The following is a 16,694-nucleotide window of genomic DNA, read 5'->3' on the forward strand; positions in this document are numbered from 1 at the left end:
CACTCTCCCCCTGCCCCCCCAATCCCCCTGACCCCCACTCTCCCCCTGACCCCCACTCTCCCCCTGACCCCCCCCACTAACCCCCCTCCCTACCCCCCCTCATCCCCCTGACCCCCACTCTCCCCCTACCTCCCCCTCCTTACCCCCCCTCCCTGCCCACCCTGACTCCCCTCCTCATCCCACCTCACCCCCACCTCATCCCCTAAACCCACACCACTCCCCCCCCCTCCCTCCAACCCCTCTCCCTGACCCCCCGCCTTACTCTCCCACTCCCCCTACTCCCCCGCCCCCCGTACCCCACGTGGCGGTGGTTGTGGTGGTGATGGTGGTGGTAGTGATTGTGGTGGCAGTGGTGGGTGATGGTGGTAGTGGTTGTGGTGGCAGTGGTGGGTGATGGTGGTAGTGGTTGTGGTGGCAGTGGTGGGTGGTGATGGTAGTGGTTATGATAGTGGTGGTGGTAGTGGTTGTGATGGTGGTGGTGGTGGTGGTAGTGGTTGTGATGGTGGTGGTGGTAGTGGTTGTGATGGTGGTGGTAGTGGTTGTGATGGTGGTGGTAGTCATGGTGGTGACCGTGTTGATGGCGGTAGTGGTTGTGGTGGCAGTGGTGGGTGATGATGGTAGTGGTTATGATAGTGGTGGTAGTGGTGGTGGTAGTGGTTGTGATGATGGTGGTAGTGGTGGTGGTAGTGGTTGTGATGATGGTGGTAGTGGTAGTGGTTGTGATGGTGGTGGTAGTGGTTGTGATGATGGTGGTAGTGGTAGTGGTTGTGATGGTGGTGGTAGTGGTGGTGGTAGTGGTTGTGATGATGGTGGTAGTGGTTGTGATGGTGGTGACCGTGTTGATGGCGGTAGTGGTTGTGGTGGCAGTGGTGGGTGATGATGGTAGTGGTTATGATAGCGGTGGTAGTGGTGGTGGTAGTGGTTGTGATGATGGTGGTAGTGGTTGTGATGGTGGTGACCGTGTTGATGGTGGTAGTGGTTGTGGTGGCAGTGGTGGGTGATGATGGTAGTGGTTATGATAGTGGTGGTAGTGGTGGTGGTAGTGGTTGTGATGATGGTGGTAGTGGTGGTGGTAGTGGTTGTGATGGTGGTGGTGGTAGTGGTTGTGATGATGGTGGTAGTGGTAGTGGTTGTGATGGTGGTGGTGGTAGTGGTTGTGATGGTGGTGGTGGTAGTGGTTGTGATGATGGTGGTAGTGGTGGTGGTAGTGGTTGTGATGATGGTGGTAGTGGTTGTGATGGTGGTGACCGTGTTGATGGCGGTAGTGGTTGTGGTGGCAGTGGTGGGTCATGATGGTAGTGGTTATGATAGCGGTGGTAGTGGTGGTGTTGATGGTGGTAGTGGTGGTGGTAGTGGTAGTGTTGATGGTGGTAGTGGTTGCGTTGGTGGAGGTTTGTGTTGGTGGTCGCGGTTTACGATGGTGGTAGTGGTGGTGATCATGTTGATCGTAATAGCTTTTGATGGCGGTGGTCTAGCAGGAGGTGGTAATGTTATTGAGGCTCGTGAACGGAGGGCAGAGGAGCGACGCTCACAACAACGAGCGGAGCGCCGGGCGGCTAAAGCACAGCAGGTTGGCACAGTAGGGGGCACAGGTGGTGCATCGGCCACCCATCTCGGTCATCTCGGTCAGTCGACCCCGTGGCACCTGCTGGGTCTGCCCCGTGACCTCCTGCCGGCGGGCGTTCGTTCGACGCTTCACGTGATGGCCTCAGGGTGTGCACGTGGCCTGGCACAAGCGCGGTGGTGACGTCACCGCCACTTGGTGGCGAATGGCGTTCGTTGTTGTTGTTGTTATTGTTATTGACAGCGTTGGGTGGTCGTAGTGATGGTGATGGACAGCAGTGGTAGGGATGGTGGGGGGGGAGCGGTGGTGCAGCGGTTAGCGCGCCCCGCTACGATCCCGGCGACCCCGGTTCGATTCCGGCGCGCGGCCGACGCCGGTGACGATCGTCTGCAGCGGTCCTGGGCCTCCCCTAGGTCGACTCGGCCTCAAGTGATGAGTACCTGGTGCAGTGTGCACTGAACGTCGCCACTGGGGAGACGAAGGCGGCCGGGCGCGGTGCTTGCCACGCGGGAATCTTTGTCTTTCGGCAATATATTATTGATGGTGGTGTGGTGTAGGTGGTGGTAATGTTTTATTGATCGTGTGGTGGTGGTGATATAACGGCGGCGGTGACGATGATGATGGTGGTGACGATGGCAATGGTGATGATGGTGACGATGACGATGGTGACGATGGTGACGATGGCGGCGATGATGACGATGGTGACGATGGTGGCGATGGTGGCGGTGACGATGGCGGCGGTGGCGGTGGTGGTGACGATGGCAATGGTGATGATGGTGACGATGGTGACGATGGCGGTGGTGGTGGTGGCGATGGTGACGATGGCGGTGGTGACGATGGTGGTGGCGATGGTGATGATGGCGGTGGTGACGATGGCGATGACGATGGTGACGATGGCGGTGGTGGCAATGGTGACGATGGCGGTGGTGACGATGGTGGCGATGGTGACGATGGCGTGCCGTGTCGGCGGTGACGATGGTGGGGGCGGTGACGATGGCGTGCCGTGTCGGCGGCGGCGGTGACGAGGAGCGGGTCGCGACGCTAATGACTCGACTCCACAGCTCACCACGCCAGCCCATCGCCGCCACCTCAGCAGCACCACCACCACCATCACCACCACCAGCAGCAGCAGCAGCAGCAGCGCGAGGTGTCGTCGGCTGGGGCCAGCGACCAGAACCTGCTGTCGTCAGCGGCTCGTGCCGCCAGCCCTTCCACGCCCAACCGGCTCGGCAAGAGCCCGGGGGGCAGGGCCCGTTACGGTCACGGCATGGGCACCGGCACCGGCACCGGCGGCGGCGGCGGAGGGGGGAGCATGGCACTCAGGCATCAGCAGCAGCATCAGCAGCAACACCAGCAGCAGCAGCATCAGCAGCAGCATCAGCAGCAGCAGCATCAGCAGCAGCAGAAGAGAGGTGATGCTAGTTGCGTCGTCATAGCGCAGCCGGAGGGGGGGTTGGTGGGCAAGTGCTGTGAGTAGCAGCAGCAGTGCCCCATCGACATTTGTCTGTGTGTCTATAGGGCACTGCTGCTGCTACTAACAGCACTTGCCCCTACAGCCCTGCTAGAGGCTACACGGGGGACCTTTGTCTGTGTGTCTATAGGGCGCTGCTGCTGCTACTCACAGCACTTGCCCCTACAGCCCTGCTAGAGGCTACACGGGGCACCTTTGTCTGTGTGTCTATAGGGCACTGCTGCTGCTACTAACAGCACTTGACTCCCCCAGGCTGTATGGGGGGATCTTAGTTGTTGTATTGTGTCAGTGGTTGCAGTATCAGCGGCACAGCAGTAGCAGCAGCAGCATACAGCAGTATCATCAGCAGCAGCATACAGCAGTATCATCAGCAGCAGGCTTGGCAGTATCATCATCAGCAGCTGGCTTGGCAGTGTCATCAGCAGGCGTAGTTGCATCATCATCATCATCAGCAGCTGGCTTGGCAGCATCATCAGCAGGCTTGGCAGTATCATCATCAGCAGCAGGCTTGGCAGTATCATCATCAGCAGCAGTATCATCATCAGCAGCAGTATCATCATCAGCAGCAGGCTTGGCAGTATCATCATCAGCAGGTGTAGTCGCATCATCATCAGCAGCAGCAGCAGGCTTTGCGGTGTCATCAGCAGGCTTGGCAGTATCATCATCAGCAGCAGTATCATCATCATCAGCAGTATCATCATCAGGCTTGGCAGTGTCGCCGTCATCAGCAGCAGCATCGTCATCAGCAAGCGGCAGGCATGACAGCGTCAATCGTCATCATCAGGTGGGAGAGCGTCGCATCGTCGGCAACAAGAATTCTGAACAGCACTGCCGGTGGTCACAGCGGCGGCAGCAGCAGTATCATCATCAGTATCATCAGCAGCAGGCTTGGCAGTATCATCATCAGCAGCAGTATCATCAGCAGCAGCAGTATCATCAGCAGCAGTATCATCAGCAGCAGCAGGCTTGGCAGTATCATCATCAGCAGGCGTAGTCGCATCATCAGCAGCAGCAGCAGCAGGCTTTGCGGTGTCATCAGCAGGCTTGGCAGTATCAGCAGCAGTATCATCATCAGGCTTGGCAGTGTCGCCGTCATCAGCAGCAGCATCGTCATCAGCAAGCGGCAGGCATGACAGCGTCAATCGTCATCATCAGGTGGGAGAGCGTCACATCGTCGGCAACAAGAATTCTGAACAGCACTGCCGGTGGTCACAGCGGCGGCAGCAGCAGCATCATCATCAGTATCATCAGCAGCAGGCTTGGCAGTATCATCATCATCAGCAGCAGTATCATCAGCAGCAGCAGTATCATCAGCAGCAGCAGGCTTGGCAGTATCATCATCAGCAGGCGTAGTCGCATCATCAGCAGCAGCAGCAGCAGGCTTTGCGGTGTCATCATCAGCAGGCTTGGCAGTATCATCATCAGCAGCAGTATCACCATCATCAGCGGCACGCTTGGCAGTGTCATCATCAGCAGCAGCAGCAGCAGCATCGTCATCGGCAAGCGGCAGGCATGACAGCGTCAATCGTCATCATCAGGTGGGAGAGCGTCGCATCGTCGGCAACAAGAATTCTGAACAGCACTGCCGGTGGTCGTAGCAGCAGCAGCAGCGGCATCATCAGCAGCAGCGGCATCATCATCAGCAGCGGCCGCCTCGCCGTGGCCGCAACCGTGGATCGTCACGACGGCGGGGACGGACCTCGTTAACCTTCCTCCTCGTCGCCTCGCGGCTGCCCCCCTCCCCGCCTCCCCAGACCAACCGGACTCGGCTCACCAAGGAGAGAGACCCAGGGATCGATTCGGGGAGGACAATCGCAACAAGCCCAACCCCAACGCAGGTAATCAGCGGCGGCGTTGGCGTTGACTCGCCTGTGAGAGGACCCGGGGCTCGTTGAGCGCGCCCAAATCATCTTTGGCCTGCCACGTGGGGAGCGGTGGGAACGGGGTGGGAACGGGGGGGGGGGGGGGGGGACCCCCCTACGGCACGGGTCGGCGAGCTGTGGGGCCCGTGAGCCAGATGTGGCTCTTTCCACGGCTGCATCTGGCTCGCAAAGTAAGCCTTGGCTGGCGCTTCTTGACACGATAAGACTTATTCTTGGCTCTTTCGGTAAAGTCACCACCACGTAGAAGGGAAACAATAAAATATATGTAAAACAATAAAATTATTGTAAAACAATAAAATTATTATTCTTGGCTCTTTTGGTAAAGTCACCACCACGTAGAAGGGAAACAATAAAATAATAAAATATATATAAAACATTAAAATTATTGTAAAACAATAAAATTATTATTCTTGGCTCTTTCGGTAAAGTCACCACCATGTAGAAGGGAAACAATAAAATTAAACAAAATATATATAAAACAATAAAATTATTGTAAAACAATAAAATTATTATTCTTGGCTCTTTCGGTAAAGTCACCACGTAGAAGGGAAACAATAAAATAATAAAATATATGTAAAACAATAAAATTATTGTAAAACAATAAAATTATTATTCTTGGCTCTTTCGGTAAAGTCACCACCACGTAGAAGGGAAACAATAAAATAATAAAAATATAAAACAATAAAATTATTGTAAAACACTAAAATTATTATTCTTGGTTCTTTCGGTAAAGTCACCACGTAGAAGGGAAACAATAAAATAATACAAATATAAAACAATAATATTATTGTAAAACAATAAAATTATTATTCTTGGCTCTTTCGGTAAAGTCACCACGTAGAAGGGAAGCAATAAAATTAAACAAAATATATATAAAACAATAAAAATTCTCACGACGTTTCGACCGTAACACAAACGGTCGTCATCAGGTGTGCCGGTTTGCATAAACTTATTTATTTTTAAACGGTGTTTTCATTTATAAAAAAACGTCAGCGCCACGCGCAGCGATTTTTCAGTTTATTTAGAAGGACGAGTCCATCTATGTTCTGAAAAGATAGAGGGGGGGAGACGAAAAATTAATGTACGCTGTCTGAAAGCCACCGTAAGCGTGATCAATGCTAAATTCTCCTGTTTGATATGTAAACCCCCTTTGTCAAGGTGCCTCACTTCTCTAAACCAGCTTAAAAAGACGCCAGTTTAACACGTAGGCTTTCGCGACCAATATTATTCATAATAAAGGTTTTTGGGTTGGACGCTTCGAATCTTAACAACGTTCACTGAAGCTCTGTCGTCCCGACAGGTCTGTTCCTTTCACCTGAAGAAGGCCTCTTGTTTTCTTAGTTCTTTCGGTAAAGTCACGTTGAAGGGAAACAACAAAATATATAAAATATATAATAACAATTCTCACGACGTTTCGACCATAACACAAACGGTCGTCTTGAGGTGTGTTGGTTTGCATAAATGTATTTTTAAATGCACCGTTTGCATAAATTTATTTTTAAATGCACCGTTTAAAAATAAATTAATGCAAACCAACACACCTGAAGACGACCGTTTGTGTTATGGTCGAAACGTCGTGAGAATTGTTATTATATATTTTATTATTTTGTTGTTTCCCTTCAACGTGACTCTACCGAAAGAACTAAGAATATGAATTACTGCCGTCACGAAAGCTTTAAATCAAAATTTAAGGCCGCTTGTGTTGTGGCCGAAACGCCGTGAGAATTTCATCGCGTTAATTTATCAATTTATTATTTTATTCTCATTCTACGTGGTGGTGACTTTACCGAAAGCACCAAAGAAAATTAACTCCTTTGAAAAGGTTTAATTTTTTTAAAAAGAACTTTGTTTAGCTCGCGTTCGGGAAGTGCGTCAATGGCGCGTCGCCGGGATCTCCCGTCAACGCTCACTTGGATCATCTTCTTTGGTTCTTTCGGTAAAGTCACCACCATGTGGAATGAGAGTAAAATAATAAATTGATCAAATAAAATAACGCGATAATAATATTCCCACGACGTTTTCGGCCACAACACAAGCGGCCTTCATCAGGTGAAGGGGACGAGGCTGTCTGGTAGGACAGCGCTGGAGTGATGTGAGCGTGGCTTTTTCACTCCAGCGCTGTCCTACCAGACAGTCTCGTTCCCCTCACCTGATGGAGGCCGCTTGTGCTGTGGCCGAAACGTCGTGTTAGAATATTATCGCGTTATTCTATTTTATCAATGTATTATTTTACTCTCATTCTTACGTGGTGGTGACTTTACCGAAAGAACCAAAGAAGATTAATCCTTGCAGTTACACGAAAAGCTTTAAATCGAAATGTACTTGAATCAATTGATCACACGGAGCAGGCGATTGTAGAGTTTTCGGGATCGTGGGGTGTTTGACCTACACACGCAAAAATATATATAATCAGTAATAATGAGGCGTCCATACGAAATGTGAATTGCTTCCGAGTCGCAAATTAATTGATTACGGTAATCGATGGTGGCATGCATTGTCACCGGATCTGGGTGCTTGTGCACAATTTGGAATTCATTGGACAACAGGAGGCGGACTAACTTTTGGGTTTCGCCAAAAACCTTGCATTGCGAGGGTAATTTGCGCTCGTAATCCAAAGCACCTCGTATGGCAGGGCGAATTTCCCCGTAAGAAATGATGGAAACTCGGATGATTCGTTCCACGACCCAACAAAAAAAGGTGTTCGTATAAAAATTCTTAATGCAAAATACTGTACCTTATAGTTAGTTTTCTTTGAATTTAATGTGAAGTAATCGAATTTATTGATTACATTTAATCGCGGCTGGTGTGAGGGAGATGAGAGCGTGGAGGAGGAGGGGGGTTATTATTGCAGTACAAGTTGCTAAAGAACAGTCGCTACACTTGGACACAAAATTAAAAAAATGCTTTATGCACACACACGTAGGAAACAATACACACGTGGTCACAACACTATAGTACTGTAGTAAACAGTACACACGTGGTCACAACACTATAGTACTGTAGTAAACAGTATACACGTAGTCACAACACTATAGTACTATAGTAAACAGTATACACGTCGTCACAACACTATAGTACTGTAGTAAACAGTATACACGTGGTCACAACACTATGGTACTGTAGTAAACAGTATACACGTGGTCACAACACTATGGTACTGTAGTAAACAGTATACACGTGGTCACAACACTATAGTACTATAGTAAACAGTACACACGTGGTCACAACACTATAGTACTGTAGTAAACAGTACACACGTGGTCACAACACTATAGTACTGTAGTAAACAGTATACACGTGGTCACAATACTATAGTACTGTAGTAAACAGTACACACGTGGTCACAACACTATAGTACTGTAGTAAACAATATACACGTGGTCACAACACTATAGTACTGTAGTAAACAGTATACACGTGGTCACAACACTATAGTACTGTAGAAAACAGTATACACGTGGTCACAACACTATAGTACTGTAGTAAACAGAGACACCCAGACCCAGGGCTTGAACCCAGGCTCTCAGTGTCTCCGACACGGCCCTCGTGAACCCCCTGAGAGAGAGACCCAGACCCAGGGCTTGAACCCAGGCTCTGTCTCTGACACGACCATCGTGAACCCCCTGAGAGAGAGACACCCAGACCCAGGGCTTGAACCCAGGCTCTCAGTGTCTCTGACACGGCCATCGTGAACCCCCTGAGAGAGAGACACCCAGGGCTTGACACAGACAGCCATTGTGAACTCCATGCGAGGTGAAACATGTGTGGATTTGCGTGGTTTGCTACGTACAGTGCGAAAGAAGTTCAACATACATAGACCCATAGTCTCGCAGAGAGACCCACAGACTACTCGCACAGAGACGTATAGACTACTCACACAGACTACTCGCACACACACACAGACCCACAGACTCATCGCAAACACAGAAACCCACATACTCATCGCACACACACAGACCCACAGACTACTCAACACACAGACCCACAGACTCATCACAGTGAGACCCACAGACTACTCGCACAGAAACGTATGGACTACTCACACAGACCCACAGACTACTCACACAGAGACACATAGACTACTCACACAGACTACTCACACACACAGAGACCCACAGACTCATCGCAAACACACAGAAACCCACATGCTCATCGCACGCACACACACAGACCCATCACAGAGAGACCCACAGACTACTCGCACAGAGACGTATAGACTACTCACACAGACCCACAGACTACTCACACAGAGACACAGACTACTCACACAGACTACTCATACACACACAGACCCACAGACTCACACACACACAGACCCACATGCTCATCACACACACACACACACAGATCCACATACTCATCGCACACACACACAGATCCACATACTCATCGCGCACACACACACAGACCCACAGACTCATCGCACACACACACAGACCCACAGACTCATCACAGAGAGACCCACAGACTACTCGCACAGCGACACATAGACTATACACACAGAAACCCACATACTCATCGCACACACACACAGACCCACATACTCATCGCACACACACACAGAAACCCACATACTCATCGCACACACACACACAGACCCACAGACTCATCGCACACACACACAGAGACCCACAGACTCATTGCACACACACACAAACACAGACTCACATACACAGACCCACATACTCATCGCACACACACACAGACCCACATACTCATCGCAAACACACACACAGACCCACAGACTCATCGCACACACACACACAGAGACCCACAGACTCATCGCACACACACACAAACACAGACTCACACACACACAGACCCACATACTCATCGCACACACACACAGACCCACATACTCATCGCAAACACACACAGAACCACAGACTCACACACACACAGACCCACAGACTCATCACAGAGAGACCCACATACTCATCACACACAGACCCACAGACTCATCACAGAGAGACCCACATACTCATCGCACACACAGAGACCCACAGACTCATCACAGAGACCCACATACTCATCACACACAGAGACCCACCGAGTCATCGCACACACACAGAGACCCACAGACTCATCGCACACACACAGAGACCCACAGACTCATCACAGAGACCCACATACTCATCACACACAGAGACCCATAGACTCATCACAGAGACCCACATACTCATCACACAGAGACCCATAGACTCATCACAGAGACCCACATACTCATCACACACAGAGACCCACAGACTCATCACAGAGAGACCCACAGACTCATCGCACACACACACAGACTCATCGCAAACACACAGACCCACAGGCTCATCACAGAGACCCACATACTCATCACACACAGAGACCCACAGACTCATCACAGAGAGACCCACATACTCATCACACACAGAGACCCACAGACTCATCACAGAGACCCACATACTCATCACACACAGAGACCCACAGACTCATCGCACACACACACACACAGAGACCCACATACTCATCGCACACACACAGAGACCCACAGACTCATCACAGAGACCCACATACTCATCACACACAGAGACCAACATACTCATCACACACAGAGACCCATAGACTCATCACAGAGACCCACATAGTCATCACACACACAAACCAACAGACTCATCACACACACAGAGACCCACAGACTCATCGCACACACACACAGAAACCCACAGACTCATCGCACACACACAGACCCACATACACACACACACACAGACCCACAGACTCATCGCACACACACAGACCCACAGACACACACACAGAAACCCACATACTCATCGCACACACACAGACCCACATACACACACACACAGACCCACAGAGTCACACACACAGACTACTCACACACAGACACACACACAGACCCACAGAGACACACACACACAGACTACTCACACACACACACACACTCGGAGAGAGAAAGACCCACAGGGGAACCCCCTCCGTCTTCTCTTTCCCCAGCAGCGGCCATGAACCTGCGTCGCGGGGGCAAGGGCGGGGCCGGGCGCGCGAGGGCACCGCGCCAGCACCAGCAGCACGGCGCCGCCGACCTGCCGCCCGTCAAGTTCGACGGAGACTTCGACTTTGAGAGCGCCAACGCGCAGTTTCAATCGCGACGACCTCGACCGGGAGTTCAACAACAAGCTCAAGATCAGGGGTGAGCGGGCGGGCGGGCGGGCGGGCGGGTGAGCGAGTGGGTAGGTGAGCTAGCGGGCGGGTAGGTGGGTTGGTGAGCTAGTGGGCGGATAGGTGGGTAGGTGAGCTAGTGGGCGGATAGGTGGGTAGGTGAGCTAGTGGGCGGATAGGTGGCAAGGTGAGCGGGTGGGTAGGTGAGCGGGTGGGTAGGTGAGCTAGTGGGCGGATAGGTGGGAAGGTGAGCGGGTGGGTAGGTGAGCGGGCGGATAGGTGGGTAGGTGAGCGGGCGGATAGGTGGGTAGGTGAGCTAGCGGGCGGGTAGGTGAGCTAGCGGGCGGATAGGTGGGTAGGTGAGCTAGCGGGCGGATAGGTGGGTAGGTGAGCTAGCGGGCGGATAGGTGGGTAGGTGAGCTAGCGGGCGGATAGGTGGGTAGGTGAGCTAGCGGGTGGGTAGGTGAGCTAGTGGGCGGATAGGTGGGTAGGTGAGCTAGTGGGCGGATAGGTGGGTAGGTGAGCTAGCGGGCGGATAGGTGGGTAGGTGAGCTAGCGGGCGGATAGGTGGGTAGGTGAGCTAGTGGGCGGATAGGTGGGTAGGTGAGCTAGTGGACGGATAGGTGGGTAGGTGAGCTAGCGGGCGGATAGGTGGGTAGGTGAGCTAGCGGGCGGATAGGTGGGTAGGTGAGCTAGCGGGCGGATAGATGGGTAGGTGAGCTAGTGGGTGGGTAGGTGAGCTAGTGGGCGGATAGGTGGGTAGGTGTGCTAGTGGGCGGATAGGTGGGTAGGTGAGCTAGCGGGCGGATAGGTGGGTAGGTGAGCTAGTGGGCGGATAGGTGGGAAGGTGAGCTAGTGGGCGGATAGGTGGGTAGGTGAGCTAGTGGGCGGATAGGTGGGTAGGTGAGCTAGTGGGCGGATAGGTGGGTAGGTGAGCTAGCGGGCGGATAGGTGGGTAGGTGAGCTAGCGGGCGGATAGGTGGGTAGGTGAGCTAGCGGACGGATAGGTGGGTAGGTGAGCTAGTGGGCGGGTAGGTGAGCTAGTGGGCGGATAGGTGGGTAGGTGAGCTAGTGGGCGGATAGGTGGGTAGGTGAGCTAGTGGGCGGATAGGTGGGTAGGTGAGCTAGTGGGCAGATAGGTGGGTAGGTGAGCGGGCAGATAGGTGGGTAGGTGAGCGGGCAGATAGGTGGGTAGGTGAGCGGGCAGATAGGTGGGTAGGTGAGCTAGTGGGCGGATAGGTGGGTAGGTGAGCTAGTGGGCAGGTGGGTGGATGTACGGGCGTGCAGTCGGGTAGATGAGTGAGTGGGCGGGGGAGCGGGCGGATAGGTGGGCAGGTGAGTGGGCGGGTGGGTGGGTGGGTGAGCGGGTGGGTGAGCGGGTGAGCGGGGCGGGTGAGTGAGTGAGTGAGTGAGCGGGTGAGTGAGTGGGCGCGTGGGTGGGTAGTTGGATGGGCGGGCGGGCAGGTTGGCGAGTAGATGGGTGGGTAGACGAGTGGGCGGGTGAGTTTGCGAGCGGATGAGTAGGCGGGGTGAGTCAGTGAGTGAGTTTGCGTGCGAATGGGCGGGCGAGTGGACGGGCTGGTGAATGAGCTTCACACTCACCCATCAGTCACTCACCCATCACTCACCACTGCCCCTCACACCCTATCCTGTCACTCATACATTCAGCCACAGTCTCACTCTCTTAAATACAACAATCACTCACCCATCATCGCTCACTCGCCCATCACTCACTCACCCATCTCTTGCTCACCCCTCACTCGCTCACCCATCACTCACTCACCCATCACTCGCTCACCCACCCATCACTCGCTCACCCATCACTCGCTCACTCACCCATCGCTCACCAACCCATCACTCGCTCACCCACCCATCACTCGCTCACCCATCACTCGCTCACCCATCACTCGCTTACCCACCCATCACTCGCTCGCCCCTTACTCGCTGGCTCACCCATCACTCACTCGCTGGCTCACCCACCCCTCGCTCGCTCACCCCTCACTCACTCACCCATCACTCACCCCTCACTGGCTCACCCCTCACTCGCTCACCCCTCACTCGCTCACCCCTCCACTCGCTCACCCCTCACTCGCTCACCCATCACTCGCTCACCCATCACTCGCTCACCCATCACTCGCTCACCCCTCACTCACCCCTCACTCACTGGCTCACCCCTCACTCGCTCACCCCTCACTCGCTCACCCACCCCTCGCTCGCTCACCCCTCACTCGCTGGCTCACCCCTCACTCGCTCGCCCCTCACTCGCTCACCCATCGCTCACCCCTCACTCGCTCACCCACCCCTCCACTCGCTCACCCACCCCTCACTCGCTCACCCATCGCTCACCCCTCACTCGCTCACCCACCCCTCACTCGCTCACCCATCGCTCGCTGGCTCACCCCTCACTCGCTCACCCCTCGCTCGCTCACCCTCACTCGCTCGCTCACCCATCACTCGCTCACCCACCCCTCGCTCACCCCTCACTCGCTGGCTCACCCCTCACTCGCTCACCCCTCGCTCGCTCACCCCTCACCCATCACTCACCCCTCACTCGCTGGCTCACCCCTCACCCCTCACTCGCTGGCTCACCCCTCACTCGCTGGCTCACCCCTCACTCACCCCTCACTCGCTGGCTCACCCCTCGCTCACCCCTCACTCGCTGGCTCACCACGGCGCCCTCCCACAGAACCGCCCGCGGCAGAGCCGACCAACGCCGAAACCGCCCGAGACGGCGGGCGGTGGCGGTGGCAACGCGGCGACCGACGGGGCTGCTGATGATGCCGGCGGCAGCGGCGGCGGCGGCGGCGACGATGACGACGATGGGCCGTCCAATTACTACGACCGCACCAAATCCTTCTTCGACAGCATCTCCTGCGACAGTTCCCTGGGTGAGTCGTGCGGGCCGGGCGACGTGCAACTGGAGCCTCGGCGCGCTTTAAAAATCGTCGAAGGCGGGACACTCTCGCCCCTGTGAAACTTAACTTCCTGTTTGGTTCGCCGGCCTTCCCCGCCCGCCCCTCCCAATTGGCGCGGTTGGCCGCTACGTTACGCACAGGGGCGCACGGAGATGCGTGGACTCGCACGGAGACACATAGACTCGCACGGAGATGCGTAGACTCGCACGGAGACCCATAGACTTGCACGGAGACCCTAAGACTTGCACGGAGACCCTAAGACTCGCACAGAGATGCGTAGACTCGCACGGAGACACATAGACTCGCACGGAGATGCATAGACTCGCACGGAGACACATAGACTCGCACTGAGAGCATAGACTCGCACGGAGATGCGTGGACTCGCACGGAGATGCGTAGACTCGCACTGAGAGACATAGACTCGCACTGAGAGACATAGACTCGCACGGAGATGCGTGGACTCGCACGGAGACACACAGACCCGCACGGAGACACGTAGACTCGCACGGAGACACGTAGACTCGCACGGAGACCCTAAGACTCGCACGGAGACACGTAGACTCACACGGAGACACGTAGACTCATACAGAGACCCGTAGACTCGCACAGAGACACGTAGACTTGCACGGAGACACATAGACTCGCACAGAGACCTAAGACTCGCACGGAGACCCTAAGACTCGCACGGAGACACATAGACTCGCACAGAGACCCTAAGACTCGCACGGAGACCCTAAGACTCGCACGGAGACCCTAAGACTTGCACGGAGACACATAGACTCGCACGGAGACACATAGACTCGCACAGAGACCCTAAGACTCGCACGGAGACACGTAGACTCGCACGGAGACACGTAGACTCGCACGGAGACACGTAGACTCATACAGAGACACGTAGACTCGCACGGAGAGACATAGACTCGCACAGAGACCCTAAGACTCGCACGGAGACACGTAGACTCGCACGGAGACACATAGACTTGCACGGAGACACATAGACTTGCACGGAGACCCTAAGACTCGCACGGAGACCCTAAGACTCGCACGGAGACCCTAAGACTCGCACGGAGACACATAGACTCGCACGGAGACAGACTCGCACAGAGACACGTAGACTCACACAGAGAACCACACTCGCAGCAGGCGTTGTCAGGGTCACGTGATCGAACCCACGACCTCCTGTAGACCAGGCGAGGTAGTTAACATCTCCTAGCCATCGTGATGATGATGATGAGAGAGACACAAACTCCAAATATACAACAGCAGGCATCGTCCGGGCCCGTGATGGAACCCAGAACCTCGTGGGTGGGTGGGTGAATGAGGTGGGTGGGTGACTGAATGGGTGGGTAAGTGAATGAGTGGGTGGGGCTGGTGGGTGATTGAATGGGTGGGTGGGTGGGTTAGCGAATGGGTGAGTAACTGATAGGGTGGCTGGGTGGGTGGGCGAGTGACTGGGCCGGGTAAGTGAATGAGTGAATGGGTGAGTGGCTGGGCGGGTGAGTGAACGAGCCATTGGGCGGGTGAGTGGGTGGGTGGGTGGGTGGCTGGGTGGGTGGGTGGGTGAGTGACTGGGCGGGTGAGTGAATGAGCCAGTGGGTGGGTGAGTGGGTGGGTGGGTGAGTGGCTGGGTGGGTGGGTGAGTGACTGGGCGGGTGGGTGAGTGACTGGGCGGGTGAGTGAATGAGCTAGTGGGTGGGTGAGTGGCTGGGTGGGTGAGTGAATGAGCTGGTGAGTGGCTGGGTGGGTGGGTGAGTGACTGGGCAGGTGAGTGAGTGACTGGGCGGGTGAGTGGGTGGGTGGGTGAGTGGCTGGGTGGGTGGGTGAGTGACTGGGCGGCGGGTGAGTGAATGAGCCAGTGGGTGGGTGAGTGACTGGGCGGGTGGGTGAGTGGGTGGGTGAGTGACTGGGCGGGTGGGTGAGTGGCTGGGCGGGTGAGTGGGTGGGTGAGTGACTGGGCGGGTGGGTGAGTGGCTGGGCGGGTGAGTGAGTGAGCTGGCGGGCGGGTGAGTGAGTGGGTGAGTGGCTGGGCGGGTGAGTGGGTGGGTGAGTGACTGGGTGGGTGGGTGAGTGACTGGGCAGGTGAGTGAGTGACTGGGCGGATGGGTGGGTGGGTGAGTGGCTGGGTGGGTGAGTGACTGGGCGGGTGAGTGGATGGGCGGGTGAGTGGATGGGTGAGTGACTGGGCGGCTGGTGAGTGAATGAGCCAGTGGGTGGGTGAGTGACTGGGTGGGTGAGTGACTGGGCGGGTGAGTGACTGAGCCAGTGGGTGGGTGAGTGACTGGGCGGGTGAGTGACTGGGCGGGTGAGTGAATGAGCCAGTGGGTGGGTGAGTGACTGGGTGGGTGAGTGACTGGGTGGGTGAGTGACTGGGCGGGTGAGTGACTGAGCCAGTGGGTGGGTGAGTGACTGGGCGGGTGAGTGACTGGGCGGGTGAGTGAATGAGCCAGTGGGTGGGTGAGTGACTGGGGGGGTGAGTGACTGGGCGGGTGAGTGAATGAGCCAGTGGGTGGGTGAGTGACTGGGTGGGTGAGTGACTGGCCGGGTGAGTGACTGAGCCAGTGGGTGGGTGAGTGACTGGGCGGGTGAGTGAATGAGCCAGTGGGTGGGTGAGTGACTGGGTGGGTGAGTGACTGAGCCGGCCGGCTGGCCGGCGGGCGCTTCCTCCACATCGCTCGCGCCTCACAAAACCATTCACCCCCCCCCCCTCCCCC

The 16,694-nt window shown here is 54.9% G+C and overlaps 1 pseudogene; it reads left to right on the top strand.

Annotated features, from left to right (window-relative positions):
* LOC116957045 (protein LSM14 homolog A-like) overlaps window positions 1-14,110 on the top strand; it is a 28,003-nt pseudogene extending 13,893 nt beyond the window's left edge.
* Window positions 14,111-16,694: the final 2,584 nt, after the last annotated feature.

The sequence above is a fragment of the Petromyzon marinus genome, chromosome 69 (assembly GCF_048934315.1).
Source record: "Petromyzon marinus isolate PM22_M1 ecotype Great Lakes invasive population chromosome 69, UKy_Petmar_22M1.pri1.0, whole genome shotgun sequence".
Taxonomy (NCBI): domain Eukaryota; kingdom Metazoa; phylum Chordata; class Hyperoartia; order Petromyzontiformes; family Petromyzontidae; genus Petromyzon; species Petromyzon marinus.